Raw genomic sequence first — 11,976 nt, 5'->3', positions numbered from 1 at the left:
TGAGGAGCAAGATTCGTGCAAATATTTTTGAGGGATATCAATTAAACTAATTGGTTTATAGTTATTAGGGAATAGTGGGGACCCCTTTTTAAAAATCGGGATTATCTCCGCGCCGGCCCAACTGGCGGGAATCTTCATGCCCATCATTATTGCATTAAAAAGAACCCAAAAATACGGGGCCCAGATGGATGGTTCACTCCTAAAGAGATCCCCCAGGATCTTATCTAAACCTGGGGCTTTACCTGGGGCTATTTTTGCCACCGCTTCATTTATTTCCTGTAGACTTATACTCGGGCCCAAGCTACCATCCTGATAAGGATCTGTATCCCTTATAGCCAGGGGGTGGTCCACTACTGGGACACTTCCAGCCATTGGGAGTTCCTCAGACCTACCTTCCTCCATATAAAGAGATCTGAAGTACTCCTGCCAAACCTCTTTATCCAGATTTGGTTCTACCGCTTTTTTAGGTATGGTTGACCCAGAGTTTACAACTCCCCAGAATGCCCTCATATCTCTATCCCCTAATGCAGTTTTTAGCAGATCCCAGTTTTCCATTTCCAACCTATGTTTGGCTTCTTGGACGGCTAGTTTATAAACCCTTCTCAAAGTTTTAATTTGTGGGCGATCCTTTGCTTTAATAGAAGCCACTAGTGCGCCTTCAGCCTTACAGCAGAATGCATTATACCAGGGGTGGGGTGCTGGCCTACCCGGCCTATTAGGTTTATTGGGAAAAAAGACATTTAATAAGATTTCTTTCAATTTATCGTGATTTGACTCGATCGCCTCATTATCCAAAAGGTCCCTACTATGGTTATATTGGGTAGAGGCTTCTACAAATATGGTTAATAAAGCATCATAGAGACTGCTCATGTTTTCCTGTGATTGATAAAAATGTGTCCTTCGTACTTTCCTCCTGCAATTCGAAACAGTTAACTTGGAATCACTAAGAGTATCATCAGAGCAGACACTCTCGATATTTCGTATTTGAAGATCCACTACTAACGCATCATGATCACTATCTATGTGTGGAATTTTTTTTAAATCCACCATCCTATCCCAAAAGTTGGTATTGATAAGAATGTAGTCTAATAGGAACCCACGATCCTTGCTACAGAACGTGTAGCCATTTGATGTTTCAGACACTGATCTTCCATTACACGCTCTTAAAGAGTGCTTTATGGCAAGGCAATTCATCTGGATTACCAGAGGAGACCATTTATTTACTTTTGGGCATCTAGATTCCGGTATTTCAAAAAGTATGACCTCTTCAAATAGGCTGTCAAGAAACAGGCTCTCAAGGGGCTCAAACTGACAGTTGAATTCCCCTCCTACTATGACCATATGTTTTGAGACGATGGTACTTAAAAATATATCTAATTCCTCCACAGTCGTGGACTCCTTACCCATAGAGGTAGGCCTTGAGTACACATTGATTAAAACAATCGGGGATTTAAATGGGAACTGCAAAAGGACACACAGTATATCACTAGAACCTGTGTCGAGTTGCACAGCCGTACAACCCAGGTGAACACCTACCCATGTAGTTAAACCCCCTGATTATCTCCCTACACCCCCCGATCTTGCTGGGATACTAAAAGAGGCATAATCCAGCTTGGTCACCACTAATCTTGACCAGGTTTCTTGGAACATGCATATATCATGCTGACTAATAAAAGCTGCCCAGTCAGGGTCATCTATTTTATTATTGATACCCGCAACGTTCCAAGATAGGACTCGTGCAACCTGACAGTTATCTATATTCTTATTAGCAATTTCCAGGGACTGGTTGTTCATTGTCACTTTTCCTATTTCTGGGTCTACCTTCTCAAATATCCCTTCTGTTATAAGCTGTTGAGAACTTTCATCCTGGGCTAAACCACCCTTATTGAGGTTACTGCTTCGGGAGCCGCTCATGCTCTCGCCGACCAGATCTTCCTCTCTTTGGGGATGTAGCCCTATAGGATAATCCTTATGATCATGATCAATAGACACAGAGGATGTTTCTCCCTGGGTAGATTCGGGGACTTCCATTAGTCAATCCACTCCTTCTAGGGGGCTAAACCTTTTCCCAGTGGGGATATTGAAAATGGGTTGGTTTCTCCAGTTGTGTCCTGTGTTTGGGAATACAAAATTGTTTTGCACAGGTCTCCTTCCCATCTGCTGATAGTAATCAAACTACTGAGGTACATTAGGAGGATAAAAAAAACCCAGAGGGAATAAGAGAATATTGCCCTTATTCCTCCCAAACTCCGTTGCTAAAACTCTTTCGATCATCATTGGATTTCTAAAATTAATGACTATACAATTTCCTTGGATGTCCTTGTGTTGTCCGCCAATCCAATCCACCCTTCTTGTAAATCAAATCTCTTCGATGTTTTCATATCCAAAATCGCTATGATTTACTAACCAATGAACACATTTGTTCCTTAGTTCTTGGTGGGATTCTGTCAGGCCCTTTCCTAATTCGGGTACGCCTGCCAAGATCAGTATATAGGGGGTTGACGAAGGGGGGAGGTTTATGTTTGGTGACAATATATTTGATCACTACGCTCACGTGTTGGTTGCCTTTCTTCCAAAACCTGGCCCTGGCCTTAATTATTTTGAGTTTCCCCTATTCTTTTACACGCTAGTGGATATTTATTTATTGCATTGATTTGGTTGGGGGGGGGGGGACTTTGCTGCACTTATTTCATTACGCTTCCTAACCTGTTGTTCATGATCTGAATTAGCATTTGTGTTTAATAAAGGCGCTCCTTCATTTGGAATGGAACAGTGTTTATCTGCTGGGCGACTGTTAGTGGCCTGCTCACTTGTCATAATATCAGAGGTGGTATTGACCTTATTTATCTACCTTGATGTTATCCCTTCGTTCAGGATTGCATTCAACCCTTAGAACCTTTCAAATAAAGGTCTAAGCTCCTCCTTGACAATGGCTCTCATTTGGATCTGAAGATTTGACACCAACGATGTCACCCACACAGGCTGGTCAGTAGCACGGCATGTAGAGTCCACTGCTATATTGCTCACTAAGGGCTGATCTATATCCACAATAGAACCCTGTGCTTTTTTCCGTTTAGCTGGTGGCTTCGCTTTAGGTCTTACTTTAGTTTTAGTGTTTCTGCCTAGCTGCATTAAAGAACTACAATTTTGAGACACCATGCTCGTAGTATCTGTATTTACCAGCGGGTCATTAGATAACTCTATTGGTAGAGGTTCTATTTCACATGAAGGGCTGGAATTCAGTGATTAAGATTCTAGATTTGGTGTAATAGATAAGCGCCTCTCAGTCCGTTCTATTTCTGAGGTTACTGCTCCCAGGGCTTTCTCCAACATCTGGTCTATGGATGTGGGTTTAGCGCTAGATTTGGGCGGAACTAGAGTTTGTTTTTTAGCCACACAAGCCCTTTTGCCCAACATTAGAGCTTCCTGATATTATATAGAGTAGACTAAACACACCAATATACTATACAAATAAGATCTGCACACACAAAAATTTCAATGTGTCCTTAGTAGGCCTTTATGGTTGGTAAATATATAAATAAGCAGGTCCGGGAGGCTTTCAGTCTGGGTAATAGGTTAACAAGCAACAGTACCTTTATGTCCACGGCCCTCTTTGCATGTGTGAGGGGGGTGGCCCAGCCCGGCCACTTCCGACCCCTGACGGCCACAGACGGTCCGCCCTTTGCCCGGGCTTAGCCCAGGGACCGCTCGCGCACGTCCCGCGACGCGGAAGTCTGCAGGCAATTAAATAACCCCCGGTGATTAGGGGGAAGGGCTGCCGGTCCGCTCGAGACCCCGCTGGTCCCTGGGGCTGGAAGTCCTGCTGCTTGCCCCCACTGCTGGCCACAACCAAAAGCAAAACGCGATGCGTCTCCCGCGAAGCGGGTGGCGCAAGAGGTAAATGAAGCCCCCGGTGGTTAGGGGGAGGGGCTGCCGGTCCGCTCGAGGCCCCGCTTGTTCCTGGGGCTGGAAGTCCTGCTCCTTGCCCCCACTGCTGGCCACAACCAAAAGCAAAATGTGACGCGTCTCCCACGAAGCAGGAGGCGCAAGAGGTAAATGAAGCCCCGGGTGGTTAGGGGGAGGGGCTGCCGGTCCGCTCGAGGCTCCGCTGGTTCCTGGGGCTGGAAGTCCTGCTGCTTGCCCCCACTGCTGGCCACAGCCAAAAGCAAAATGCGACGCGGCTCCCGCAAAGCGGGAGGCGCAAGAGGTGAATGAAGCCCCCGGTGGTTAGGGGGAGGGTCTGCTGGTCTGCTCGAGGCCCCGCTGGTTCCTGGGGCTGGAAGTCCTGCTGCTTGCCCCCACTGCTGGCCACAACCAAAAGCAAAACGCGACGTGTCTCACGCGAAGCGGGAGGCGCAAGAGGTAAATGAAGCCCCCAGAGGTTAGGGGGAGGGGCTGCCTGTCCGCTCGAGGCCCCGCTTGTTCCTGGGCTGAAAGTCCTACTGCTTGCCTCCACTGCTGGCCACAACCAAAAGCAAAACGCGACGCGTCTCCTGCAAAGTGGGAGGCGCAATAGGTAAATGAAGCCCCCAGTGGTTAGGGGGAGGGGCTTCTGGTCCGCTTGAGGCCCCGCTGGTTCCTGGGGCTGGAAGTCCTGCTGCTTGCCCCCACTGCTGACCACAACCAAAAGCAAAAGGCGACGCGTCTCCCGCGAAGCGGGAAGCGCAAGAGGTAAATGAAGCCCCCGTGGTTAGGGGGAGGGGCTGCAGGTCCGCTCAAGGCCCCGCTGGTTTCTGGGGCTGGAAGTCCTGCTGCTTGTCCCCACTGCTGGCCACAACCAAAAGCAAAACGTGTCTCCCGCGAAGCGGGAGGCGCAAGAGGTAAATGAAGCCCCCGTGGTTAGGGGGAGGGGCTGCCGGTCCGCTCGAGGCCCCGCTGGATCCTGGGGCTGGAAGTCCTGCTGCTTGCCCCCACTGCTGGCCACAACCAAAAGCAAAACGTGACGCGTCTCTCAAAGCCATTTTGCACTTCTTAAAGTAATGCGCCTGTAATACTCCTGTAGCGCTCATTTACATGCTGTAGAGTGGTGCTGTAAAGTGGTGCCGCCGAGTGGTGCTGCCAAGGGGTGCTATAAAGTGGTGCTGTAAAGTAATGCTGTAAAAGGGTACTGTAGAGTAGTGCTGTAAAGTGGTGCTGTAAAGTGATGCCCCAGAGTGGTGCTATAGAGTAGTGTTGTTGAGTAGTGCTTTAGAGTGGTGCTGTAAAGGTGTACTGTAGAGTGGTGCTGCAGAGTGGTGCTGTTGAGTGGTGCTGTAAAGGGGTACTGTAGAGTAGTGCTGTAGAGCTCTTCAACATAGCTTAAAAACATTGCCAAAGCCAATCGCTCTGGCCAAAAAACGTACAAGATCCCAAAGGCGAGACCTATTGGCTATGCCAATGCTTGTTTTTATTTGCGTGTAGTTATGTGTGCATGAGTGTTATCAACCAGTGACCAGGTCATAAAAACACACCATTGAATGTGCTGCTCACACCTTACAGTGTACTGTGAACACTAAAGTTTCTTTTTGGAGTTGTGTTTTTTAATCATTTGCCTTTTTATATCTGCTAGTTCCTGTTTTATGATATGCCCAGATGTGGGTCCTGTGCTCTCCATGCCACTGGAGTCCAGCAAACCTGGCTGATGAGGGGTGACATCCTGAAACCGGTCCCAGGATACTAGTTTCCAGTCCAGGGAGGACCTGGCTTGGCAGTTGGGCGGACTGTTCCATTGGGCACAGGGTTAAGACTGATTTGCATTTGGCTGGGTTTAAATTGGAATGGTATGGGGAGCAAAAAAACGATTTAGTCAGATCCCTGTTCTAGGGTGAATGTTTTACATTGTTTAGCACTCCGTCCATCAATTGTTTTAACAGTTGTCTTTACGGCAGACTACAAGTACCATAATGCAACTATTAAACACACATCCTACCTGAGCGCAAGCCGAGGATTGCTTTGATATCACTTGTTACCTCGGATAGTCTTTTTTTATATTCAAAGATTTGAGCTATTGCGGGACAGCTTGGGACCAGGCACAGCTTGCCTGCGCTGTACAGGAGCCGTCTGTCCATCCCCCGGGTGCGGATGGAGCAGGAGGACGCGGAAATGATACACTAGCCGCGTGCTTCTGCCTGACATCATGGCTTAAGCCCACTGGCTGACGAGGTAGCCGACACCCCCTGCGCTGCTGCCTCGGATTGGGCAGGCCTGGGGGCTGTGCCGTATAAAAGGATCGTCCCGCCCTCAGCCCTGCTGCTGTCTTTCGGAAGCCAAGGTAAGGACTGAGGGATGGACGAGGTTTGTGATTAATGATACTGCTGCGCAGGGTTTCCGTTTTTTAATTTTAAATCAATAGTAGGAGTCTGTGGTTTCTGATGCCGACATGGCTTTGGTGGAAGCTACGTTATACGTTGATTCCTTTCTTTTCTTCGATTTGCCTTTTATTTGACGTCTTTTATTGTGCGTGTACAGAGACTGCGTGTGATACGTTTTCAGTGGCGCTGTGGTGTCTTTCTGGCTAGCAGCGACGCGTTTGCCAATTAGTGTTCATTACTCTGCATGCTTTGATCTGGGGATTCTGCAGCTCTCCAAATTCCACTCTACGGTCTCGTTGTTTCCAATTGACGAGTATCGTTTTTTAACTATATAAATGACCATGTAACTATCTTAACACACTTGCACAGTCGTATAATTATGTTTAAATGTTGAACAAATAAGTTGGAATTCAATCGCTTTGAAAGCTTCAGTTTCATTGTTGTGAAATACGTCCCTAAATTCTACTTTCTCCAATGATTAAAGGGGTGAGGATTCGGTGGGTGGGGGTAACAGATTGAGAGCGCTCACAAGAGCTTTAATGAGGGTCGGGGTACAGTTGTATAAAATATATTAGAAGGTACTTCCACTCTTAATAATGCTGCCTTGTGTCTGCGTTACCTGTTTGAAATAAAACTATTTGGGCGATATAACTTCCTTCTGGGTGAAGGGGGGACTGGCTAATACATGGAGTGGACTGCTAGCGCTGCAGGTTTGATGCAGATTGAGAGATGGTCGTATAGAAAATACGGTCTGTGACAGAATTCGGAAGAATTGGCACGCTGTTCATAGGGTGTAGTGACTGACGCCTTAAAACGTATATATTTTATTTTTTTGTAACAAACTTTGAGTTTGCTGCTTCTGGCGGGTGGCCACAAACCGGACCAGCCTAGCACGTGAGGATCTAGCTGTGTTGGGGGCGGGGTGCCTGGGGCCGGAGGAGATTAACCCCCCCGCTCCCAGTGGAATCCGAGAGCTGAATCTGTTGCCTGAAACGCCCCGTGTGCCTCGCCACGCTCGGAGACGCGCACACCCGCCTTGCACAGCACTTGCTGCCTCTTCTGTTCACAGTATTGCCAATAATATGATATGGGGATGAATGCTACGTTGCTGCCCTAGACGCCTCTTCTTACCGACATTTCGGGCAGCCGCCCATGGTGTGGATTTAATGAGGTGGACAGTGGGACCTGTGGACATCGAAGTCGTTCTCTGTGGAACCGCTGTACTCTCGGCCCGTCAAACTTTCACGTACGCACGATGGATGGACAGGGAGTCCGCAGAACCCAGGAAGTCATGGATTTGTGGTTCCAGATCCAGACTCCTGCTCGTGACCCGAACTTCATTGTGCATACCGTGGATGTATTCTATGGGCTGAGTCGGTATTAGACTTGAGTTTGTACAGAACAAACACGATCAGGGCAGGTTATTTGGAGCAGTCAGATTCAGACTTTATTACTGCAGTGTAAATCTCAAATCCTCTGCCGTAGTAAAGCTGTCTTCTGGAACTAAATCGCTGATGTTCACTGTGGCCTATGCATCATTGTGCGGTGTCTGCTTAAATGTCTATAATGCACTTGCAGGAAGATAATGCAATACACCCTCATGTGAAGAGAAATACTATTTAATCACACTATTTTTAGTGGGGGTGGGGGTCAGAATGACCCACTCGAGGCTTTCTTATGAATGGTCACGCCTTCCCACACACAATGTGTGTATATATACATGTACTTGCGCATCTGTATAATTGTCATGAGGATTTTCAGAGTGTATATGCCATAGACCTTTTCAAGCAGCAGGTGCTCTGCAGTGGGGTTCTTGGGCATGAAGATGAGGTAGAGGTAGGCAAGCCTCTTGAAGGCTCGAGCCAGATGCTTGGGTCTGACTGAGCAGGAGTAACTTTTGGGCCCTGAAGCCCTAAACGAGCTGAACCTTCAAGTGGCTTTGCTTGCTGCCTGTGGACCTCATTCGCCAGGAATTCCAGACAAAGTATGAACCTATTAATTTAAACACGAGAGTAAGATGCCCTCTTATTGCGGAATGTGAAATCTGGAAAACTAGTCCTGGCTTTCCCAATCGACCAAAGTGTATGATCTTTGAAGTTTTGTCACTGTACCTGACATTTCTTTATTACGAGAACCCCTAGTAATACATGAGTTTTGGGTGTGCGCTGTGCTAAAATTTAGTTGTATCTAATAACTAATATTTCTCAATGTTTAATCTCCTAGGCCACAAGGTGCATAAAACAGCTGACCGGCCTCTTACTTAACAGATTATTGTGGTAGGGAGCATAAATGTTTCATAATTCAGGCTTACCAACTATCACTTAATAAATGCCTCGCAATGCAGTGATCTAATTTGTTGTACTACAGTGAAATGCATACGCATGTAAAATACTTTATTTGAATTTTCAGGAGGCTTAGCACTTTTTTAACATGATAGTTGCTTGATTTACATGTGGTCGAAGCTTTTCAAGGCTTGGCTTGTGCATGGGTTCTTGAGCCAAGCCAAATGTTGGCTCTTTTTGAGATCCCAGACTCCATATTTGCCGGCTCTATAATTCTTAATCGATATATCGTTGAAGTTATTCCACACAATGTTGCGTATATGCTCTGGATACTCCTAACACAATAGTTAAAGTGCCACATGACCATTGGAGAGCGTACTTCTACTGATCAAAGAACAGTGGATTGTCCATTCAATACTGACAAACATACCCTGATGTAATGATTTTACTCCTATTGTAATTATTTACCTTTATGTGTATTGTGGGTACCAAAGGAGATATATTGTGGTAGGTGATAATATGTGTATGGTTTTATTGGGGATATATGTCCCGGACAATAGCTAACATCTGCGCCCAGTTATCAGTGGCAGGGTTGTTCTGGTTCATTTGCTCCTTGCACTGCCTGTTAACATGTTGGCCCCCCACTGCTAAATAGTCAGGGCTGAAGGTATGCCTAGGCATTTTGGAACTGGTGTGCAACACCCCACCCACCCACCCAGGTAGCCCCATACTGTCTGGCGTTTTTCAGCCGTTGATTTTTTGGGCTTTTGTGCTGTGTGTGGGGACTTGTAGGCGCATACTGCAGTTAGAAGTCAACAACTCACTAATCCCAGAGTCCAGTGCTAATGTATAAAAGGTAGGAACTGGCTGAAGGTGTCTCGCCACTAGTGAGACCACTTGGTCACTGTTACCTTATCAAGTCAGTTGGGCTAGTGCAGGTTCCTGGGTACCAATGCTCATAGTCCTAGTACTGGTGCTCCTGTGTTCTTTCAAGCACCTGAGGTCTCAGTGCTCTTAGCACCACGGAGACTAATCTAGTTGTAGTGCTTGGCCCGAGGGCTAGTTGTCGAGGTGGGTTTAATTTTCTCCATAGTCAACCGCGAGGTTAAAAACTCGACTTGAACTCATTATTTCTCGTAAATCCACCTGCATTCTATGGCTTTTTGGTCTACATCTGTCCATTGGGGAAACAGTGGTTGCTTATGGTTGAATAAATTACCAATCGACATCAGGAACCAGTTCGTGGCACAACGGCCCCTTTTCTTCACAGTAGTTCCGTGGCACAACGGCCCCTTTTCTTCACAGTAGTTCCGTGGCACAACGGCCCTTTTCTTCACAGTAGTTCCGTGGCACAACGGCCCTTTTCTTCACAGTAGTTCCGTGGATGTCAATCAGCCAGTCGACACCTGTATGAACTACTTCTAACCGCTACACTCAAGTCAAATTTGCATCGTCAGTTGCACCGTTGTTAAAACACTCCCACAAAAGCAGCAGGCCTGGTTTTGTGAGTGAGCGACTGGGAGAGATGAGATGTATGTGTGGTAACCAGCAGAGTCCAGTCCGGACAGAAGCGGACCAAGTAAGTCATTTGCACTGTGTCCTTGTCGGCCTGCAGACTATAGGGGCTCTTACAGCCTGCGGGGAATGAATGTTTGTTGTAGGTACGTAATCACCGCATTCAGTGCTTGAAAGGGGAAAAATAGAAGTGCATTTACTCTGCACCAGAGTTATCGCCTTGTTTCTGAGAAGTGCCAGCCCCCTCAAATTAAACATATTAAGTCACTCTTGGGAAGTGCAGGTACTCAGCCCCTGAAAACAAAAAAGTGCAGGTACTCCGCACTGACCGTAATAATTTCTGAAGACTCATCATCCTATATAAATCGGAACAAATGCCTAGCAGGAGCCGACTGAACGCTTGTTTATGGCGAACACCAAGCGTGTAAACGCTTGACAGTTGCTATAACCTTAGTCCACGTCCCCAACTGTCGGGGGGAGCGAGGGGGAAATTGATGGCGGGTTAAATAAATGAAAAAGCTTCCCTGCCCCTTAAACTAGGCGCGCGACGCCGTCCGCACGCGCGGGGGGCCCGTGGAGGATCCTATCACTGCACGGCGCGCGCAGCCTGTGACCGGTTCCTGCCCGCTCGCGCCGTCACACGTACACACTCGCGCCTGTTATTTGCCAGAGGGCTGCGCTCTTCCTGGAAGCGAGGGCGTCCCTCCCAATGTATGACAAAAATGCTTCTGAAGGGGTAACGCAAGGTTGATATGTTGAGCAAAAACGAAGTGTAGACCGGCCCCTGCAGGAAATGAATAGAAATATGCCCACGTCATTAACTGGCTGATTTGGACAGTCTAGTTCTTGTAGTACGTTGGCCTCGAAGTCAAGTGAGTATCGCTTCTCTTTATGCACACGCACTTTAGTAATTGTGAAATTAAAATAAAATGCCTCTATGACGTGATATTGAAGTGTATAGCAGGCCTGGCGAATGCACATTCCCCATCAGCTGGCGTCGCTACGTGCTGGTGCGCAGCACTCCAGGAAGCAGCCAGAGCCGGCCTTTAATCGCACAGCGCCCAGGCGGCTGCTGGTTAGTGCCACCTCTTGCAGTGAGTGCCTCTGAAGGCAAACACTTCTGCGCCTTCCTCAACCCACCCCACAATCTTACGTTCACAGTAGTGAGAAGGAGGCGCGCTAATGGGGGGGGGGGGGGGGGGGAGATAGAGGGGGTTGGGAGGAAGATTGCGGGAGTTAATAGGTGCTAAACAGGGTGCCTGCAGCATAGAAAAAGAAAACCGATTAAAGGCAGTTATGAAGATAACCATCCCATTCAGAGGTAAACTGCTACATGCACAACCTTCATGCTGACAGGTCGGTGGGCCCTTCTAAAGTTTGGCAGCCTGGGCCCAGCTCGCCCGTGCCAAAATCCGACCCCGGAGACGACTCCATCGGGAGCATACTAAGTTAGAAAAAAACGTAGCAGCTGAGCAGTGCCCTGATTCCATAGCATGCCCTAATAACCGCACTATAAATACTGGGGGCTGTATTATAGAAAGTTCCCTGGGCGTCCAATGGGCATGTGCCCCTGAAGCACTTTGGGTTAGAGAAGGGGCTGCAGCCAGGGCGGCTCTAGGCTCATGGTGGCCCTGGGCAGGGAGAGTAGGTAGGGGCCCCAGAAGAGGGGGTTCGGGCAGGGCAGAGCGCGGAAGCCAGAGAAGGGGTGGGGTAAGGGTGTTTGGAAGTGGAACAGAGCCGGAGGCCGCCAAATCCCCGCCAGGGACCTCCACGCAAATATGTATCCATCCTCAGAGGATTATTATATTAAGGATATATATTGGCGTGGTGGCCCTGTGCAGCTGCACAGCTTGCACATGCCTAAGGCCGCCCCTGCTGCAGGTGACTGT

The 11,976-nt window shown here is 47.9% G+C and overlaps 1 protein-coding gene across 1 annotated transcript in view; it reads left to right on the top strand.

The window, feature by feature from the left end:
- Positions 1-5,997: 5,997 nt before the first annotated feature.
- Positions 5,998-11,976, top strand: part of LOC147706931 (L-threonine 3-dehydrogenase, mitochondrial-like) — a 34,505-nt gene continuing 28,526 nt past the window's right edge. The window contains exon 1 of the mRNA XM_086926183.1: positions 5,998-6,250. The gene's annotated coding sequence lies outside the window, so the exon portion shown is untranslated. The remainder of the gene's footprint in view (positions 6,251-11,976) is intronic.

This window comes from Lissotriton vulgaris, chromosome 6, assembly GCF_964263255.1.
Source record: "Lissotriton vulgaris chromosome 6, aLisVul1.2, whole genome shotgun sequence".
Classification (NCBI taxonomy): domain Eukaryota; kingdom Metazoa; phylum Chordata; class Amphibia; order Caudata; family Salamandridae; genus Lissotriton; species Lissotriton vulgaris.
This window is presented reverse-complemented; position numbering and strand designations above follow the sequence as displayed.